We start from the raw sequence: 7,227 nt of genomic DNA on the forward strand, positions 1-7,227 counted from the left end.
GATAACGGGAATGGGTACTCGAGTTATTGTTGGTTGGTGAAATTAAATATAACTATTTATTGTGGGTTGAAAACCCTATATGCTCACTAGGCTCCCAAGCCTGACCCACTCAGTTTCTTTGTATTACAGGTAGTGGTGCGAGAGCATAAGTTGGGGAACTTGTGAAGATGTTTTTGTTTATAGACCACTAGTTGTATATAACTGTGTAAGGTGTATATTTGATTGTTTATGCTTTTGTGTCTGTATCGGAACATGACATCCGGAGTTTTGATATATAATGAAAATACATTTCTTTAAGAAATGCTTTGATAAATCTTATTTTATCATGTAATGTTTTAGGGATAAATTCCGCAACTCTTTTAAATTAATGGATTTACTCTGAAATTATTTTAAAAGCATAAATGAAACTGGTCTTTTCTGGCCGTGATCTTGGGGATGTCACAGGTAGTATCAGAGCATTAGTTTAAGCAAACTAGGAATTTGTAGGGTTTCTAGACTTAAACTTAGAATGTTAAGTGAAAATTGTGAGATGAGTGTTTGTCATATTTTAGACATGAGTACTAGTTTATTTTAGGAAATTTGCCTTAAATACTTTTATATGATAAATGTTATATGTTTGTTATATATGATATTAATTGCTTGGATCTATGGTTTGTTGCCAACCAGATCTGGAGACATTATGTGTTTAGGATTCTAAGCGTATGATTACAGTATTAGAACTAGCACGTAAACGTTTCGGAGTGATTAAGATGATTTAATTATCTATCATGATTGAGGATCTAAATTCACCTTATTCAGTGTGTAGATCAAAAATGGTAAGAACCAAAAGTAGAGTTGGAAACGTGAACGAAGACATGAATCAACCACCTGTCATTGAGCGAGTGGTTGTTGTAGCAGCAACACGTAAGCCAATAACAATGGCTAGTGTACAATTGATGATTCAAACAATGTTGGATCGTCAGATTGAAGAAACGAGACATCTGCTTCGAGAGAATCATGAAGAACTTTCAATGCCGATTGAACAGCCCGAGTTGAATGAAGGGCATTCGGAAGGAGGTAACTTCAGTGGGACTGTTGGTCAAGCCAACCGACCATTAGTTAGACAAAACCACCAGGAGGGAGTAATTGATGGACTTGGATGCAAGTACAAAGACTTTTTGACTTGCAAACCATCGACCTTCATTGGAAAGGAAGATCCCATCGGAGTCATGGATTGGAACTCCGAAATGGAGCTAGCCTTCATGATGTGTGGCTGCAGAGGCAAGTTGTAGACCCTTTTGCAGTACGCCAGTTCAGGGGTGGAGTTGTTCATTGGTGGAACACTCTGGGGAAGACCCTAATCCCTAATGAGCCACTACAACTGACCTGGGCAGAGTTCTTGGTGTAGTTCAAGTGCATGTTCTGCTCATCCCAAAATCTACTAGAGTTTGAGAACAAGTTTCTGACATTGACTAAAGGAAGCATGTCAGTCGATGAATACACTAATGCCTTTACGGAAAAAATAGATTTTGCCATGCCCATCGTCCTAGACGAGCTAAAAAAGTTGACCCATACGCAAAGGGACTCCCATGGAAGTATGCGGTGCCAATACATCAGACACCTACTATGGAGGCAGCTATTTGAGCTGCCAAGTCTATTGAGGACATGATCAAGGGAAGAACCACCAGCAAGGTTGAAGTTGGTGATAAGAGAAAGTTTGAAGGAACTTCAAGTTCCAGCAAGAAAAGCAAATCTTCGAATTCTAATTCGAAGAAGTTTGGAGGCGAAGAAAAATCGTGTGAAAGTACAAGAAAAAGCACTCTGGGAAGTGTAGTGAGGAGGTGACCTGCTACAAATGTGGAAAAACTGGGCATTATGCCAATGAGTGTCCATCCAATATGCTTTGGATGTAACGAAGATGTGCACATTTTGAAAGACTGTCCTAAAAATAAGGAGGCAGCAAAACCCAATATTCCAATAAAGTTAAAGGCGAAAGCCTTTTAGATGACACTTGAGGCTGCGAAAGATGAAGCCGATGTCGCTTTAGGTACCTTTCTCGTAAAAAAATTGTATGCCCAAATTTTATTTGCTTCTGGAGCCAACTACTCCTTTATTTCGCATGGGGACAAACGCAGAGTAAATTATGGAATCATTTCTCTAATGAAATCCAGAAAGTGTATGGGCAAACGATGTACATCATATTTTGCATTCATAATTGATGCAAAGAAGGAGAAAAAGGAGATGCAAAGCATTCTTGTAATGTGTGATTATCCGGAAGTATTTCCGAAAGATCTTCCTGGATTACCATATGATAGACAAGTGGAGTTCAGAATAAACTTGTTACCAGGGACGACGCCAATAGAAAAAGAACCTTACCGGCTAGCACCGATGGAGATGAAGGAGTTGATGATGAAACTTCAGGAGTTATTGGACAACGGTTTCATTAGACCTAGTTCATCACCCTGTTGAGCTCTGGTGTTATTCGTGAAGAAGAAAGATGGAAGTATGAGAATGTGCATCGATTACAGAGAGTTGAACAAGGCAACAATAAAGAATAGATATTCGTTGCCGAGGATTGATGACATGCTCAATCAACTACAGGGTTCAAGTTATTTTTCAAATATCGACCTAAGGTCAGGATATCATTAGTTGAAGGTGAGAGAGCAGGGTATCAAAAAGAGTGCATTCAGAACAAGATATGGACACTAAGAGTTTTTGGTTATGTTATTTGGACTAACCAATCTTCCAGCAACATTCATGGATTTAATGAACAGGGTTTGTAAACCGTTCCTTGATAAATTTATGATAGTGTTCATAGATGGCATTCTGATTTACTCGAAAAGCCAGGAGGAGCGTGACAGACACTTGCGAGAAGTGTTGGAAGTCTTGAAGAAGGAGAAACTATATGCCAAGTTCTCCAAATGTGATTTTTTGATTCGAGAAGTCCAATTCTTGGGTCACATGGTCAACCTAGAAGGGATAATGGTTGATCCAGCAAAGATTGACGAGGTGATAAAGTGGGAACAAACGAAAAGTCCCACGGAGATCCGAAGCTTTCTGGGATTAGCCAGATATTACTGAAGGTTTATCTAAGGCTTTTCTTCAATTTCTACTCCATTACCAGCTTTGACTCACAAAGGAGCTATTTATACTTGGAGTGATAAGCACAAAGATGCATTCGAGTTGCTAAATAAGAAACTATGTGAGGCACCGATTCTTTCTCTACCGGATGGAGTAGAAGACTTCGTTGCTAATACCAATGCGTCTGTTGTTGGGTTGGGATGTGTTTTGACCCAAATAGAAAAGGTGATAGCATATGCGTCTCGACAGCTAAAGGAGCATGAGAAGAACTACCTCACTCACGATTTGGAGCTGGTAGCGATAGTTTTCACTCTATAAATATGGAGGCATTACCTCTTTGGTACGAAGTGCAAACTTTTCACTGACTATAAGAGTCTCCAATATCTCTTTAGTCAGAAAGAATTGAATAGGAGGCAACAACGCTGGCTAGAGTTACTTAAGGAATATGAATGTGAGATGCTTTACCATCCCGGTAAAGAAAATGTTGTCGTTGATGCTCTCAGTCGGAAAGTCAATCTTGAGATAAAGAGGACAAGAGTGTTGAGAATAGAAGTTGTCTCGACCATTGTGGAAAGTATAAAGAAAGCTCACGAGGAAGCTTCTGAAAAGAATGACCGGAAGGAGGAACGTTTGGGCAAAATGTTGGTGTTTAGTACAGACGGTCATGGACTGAAGGTATTACAAGATCGTATTTGGGTACCTAAGTCAGAAGGAATAAGAGATATTCCGATGGAAGAAGCTCACAGAACCATGTACTCAATTCATCATGGCAGCACTAAAATGTATAGGGACCTGAAACCTTATTACTGGTGGCCGACAATGAAGCTTGTTATTGCAAAGTACGTGGCGGAGTGTGTGACATGTGCGCGGGTCAAGGTACAACATTAGAAACCATACGGGAGTTTAGAACCTTTACATGTGCCTATGCATCAATGGGAGGACATTCTTATGGATTTTGTCACTAAACTGCCCAAAAAAAAGAATGGTCATGACATGATTTGGTTGCTCATTGATCGCTTCACTAAGAGTGCGCACTTCATAGCAGCCAATGAGAAATGGTCTATGGATAAGCTTGTGAATTCTTACGTGAAGGAAATTGTAAGACTTCACAGTGTTTCGTTAATGATTGTGTCGGATCATGATAGTCGTTTCACCTCAAGGTTTTGGAAAAGTCTACAAGAGGGATTGGGTACCAAGTTATGTTTGAGTACAACTTACCATCTAAAGACTGATGGTCAGAGCAAATGAGCGATACAAATGCTTGAAGATATGCTGAGAGCATGTACCCTGGAATTCCAAGGTAACTGAGATGAACATTTACCTACGGTAGAATTCTCCTACGATAATAGTTTCCACTCGAGCATAAAGATGGCACCTTATCATGCTTTGTACGGACATAAGTGTCGTACGCCGTCTTGCTGGCTTGAGGCTGGGGAAAAGCAGTTTATGGGACTCGAGATAGTCCATCAAACTGCTGAAAAGTTGAAAATAGTTAGGGAGAGAATGTTAGCAATTCAGGATCGTCAAAAGAGTTATGATGACAACAAGTGAATACCGATGACTTTTGAAGTTGGAGATTCGGTTTTGCTTAAAGTCTCATCGTGGAAGGGAATTATAAGATTTGGAAAAAAGGGGAAAGTTAAGTCCAAGGTTTATTGGACCATTTAAAGTTCTTCAGAGGATTTAACGAAGCTTACAAGCTCGAGTTACCCGAAGAACTGAATGGAATTCATAACACTTTCCATGTGTGTTATCTGAGGAAGTTCATGGGGGAAGTTCCCGACATGATTCCACTATAGGAATTGAAAATTGATGAAAATAAGAAGTTAATTGAGTAACCAGAAGCAATCGTTGACTGTAAGACTAAAAACCTACAATGCAAGATGGTCGAATTAGTTCTTGTCCGTTGGAAACATACGAATGGTCCAAATCTCACCTGGGAAACGAAGAGTGACATGATGAGTTGCTATCCGCATTTGTTTGTTGATGTGTGATTACGGGGACGGAATCATCCTAAGGTGGAGATAATTGTAACGCTCGTGTTTCTAGGCTAGTCATTAATGTTGATGTAATAGTGTAGGTTAACCTTTATAACTCATTTTGAAATAATAGAAATGTATTATTTGACTATTATGTGTTTTATGCTTAATTGTGTGGCTTAATTGAATTAAGAATAAGAATAAGCGTAATAATAAAATATTAGATAAGCCTGATATCTATGAAGGAAGCTGTAGTGGTCGTGACAGGGGTTCCAGAAATATAAAGAATGCCGAAATCCTAGTTATAACGAAGAAGTTATGACCTGTCAAAGTTTCGCGACAGAACCAACACGACATTGCGCGACGTAAATAGTGAATTTACAATAGAGCGATATTTAGCCTTAGTGATTTAAACGAAAGTCGTAGAATCCGTTAAACCGAGAGCGTGCATAAGAAGAACGTCTAAATTTGACTTCGTATGAGGAAATTATGATTTTTCGAAGTTTCGACTCAACAGTATGCAACCCAAAGTTCAAATTGGAGATCAAGTGATTTCTAGCCAAAACAATCTAAACGAGAATCGAAGATCTCGTCGACAGTAGTCCAATGGTAAAAAGACAGACGAAAACGGATGTTAGCTGAAGGAGTTATGAATTTCTAAGGGAGTTTTACGTTCCCGGCCTACTAAAAATAATATAATAAAAAATAAATTCAAAATTACCCGACGGAGTCTAAACGAGAGTTGTAGAGCATAATCTCACCTACAAGTGGATATACAGAACATCGAAAACGGAACTCGTATGCGAAGTTTATGAATTTATAAAGTTCAGGGCGTGAACCCCGACACTATGTCAGAGTTCACGACATGAACACAATGTTCACGATGTGAACTCGGTATTAATTCCTTCTGGAGCCTGACAGCCACAAGTTTCCATCCTATCTCCTCTTCCTTGTCTGGTTGTGGACCTGGGGCATAGTCACCCATCCGACCGTCCTGATGGAACTAAGAATTGAGTGTAAAATGAATCAGAGTAAATGTTTATGAGTCAGTTAGTAATTGAACACATGATGTAAATAAGATCTTCACTTCAGCTCAATTACGCTTTAAGAGGTTTTACAAAGAGAACAGACAATGTTGTTCAAGTTATCTAACTCTAGTAAATGATCCTATTTATAGGATACATAAAGCGTAAAAAATATATACTAAGGCTAAAACACTTAAGCTTCGAATTAAATGAGCCCTAGTAAAATATAATACAGACCATACGAAGATTTCACAAAAGGGTTCGACTCATTACAACCAAACTACCCTTTCATTCTCCCTCTTTGAAAACATAGTTGAAGACTTCAGTTTGTAAACAGTTGAATGGAGTACAACACTACTCTTCGTATCTCAGTGTACCATGAGATAATCTTCTTCAGTTCCTTCTTATCTCCTTTGTTATTCTTTTTGAAATGATTCATACTAACAATCAAGTCCGTATATTGCAAAGCTGAATATATTTCGACCTCACTTGACTGGAATAAAAACCATTTTGATTTACCTGACTTGTCATTCCCAGAGAAGACTAAACCAAAAGGTTTCAAGCAGATTTCACCGTCAACATATTTCTTTAGATCTGCTTGTGTCTTCGAAGGAGCCATGGGTGCTATAATTTCCAGTCCTTTAGCTGTAGCTAACTCCACATTCGTTAATGCTAAGCATTCATAATAATTTTCAATAAAAATCTTGATGTGAGTAATTCCCAGCTTGTACTCATCAGGATCCGATTTCTGAAGATATGAAAAACACCTTTCCTTCAGTAGTAATGCACCTTGTATAAGATCATACAAGTTCATTAAAGGAAAGTCAGCAATTGTAAACTCGCACACATTCCCATTTTCCCTGGTCACCACATAATTCATGTTTTGGATTGTGTTTTTGAAAACCACATCCTTCTTTATGCTTATGACCTTCTTTATCTTTATCAATGACCATACTTCTTCAGTAGGCTTCGCAAGAACCACATGAAACCTGATTTTCATTTGTGTTCCTTCATCCTTCTCCTTGAACTTGCTTTCTGCTTTAAACCGAGGCATGATGAACATCATTTCATTAATTGGAAAGTCCAACTGGCTTGCATCCATATTCGAGACAATATAACTCAGTTTTGGCTTCTTTTCAAACGAATACATGTGATTAAATGCA

The sequence above is a fragment of the Lactuca saligna genome, chromosome 3 (genome assembly GCF_052625555.1).
Source record: "Lactuca saligna cultivar CGN05327 chromosome 3, ASM5262555v1, whole genome shotgun sequence".
NCBI lineage: Eukaryota > Viridiplantae > Streptophyta > Magnoliopsida > Asterales > Asteraceae > Lactuca > Lactuca saligna.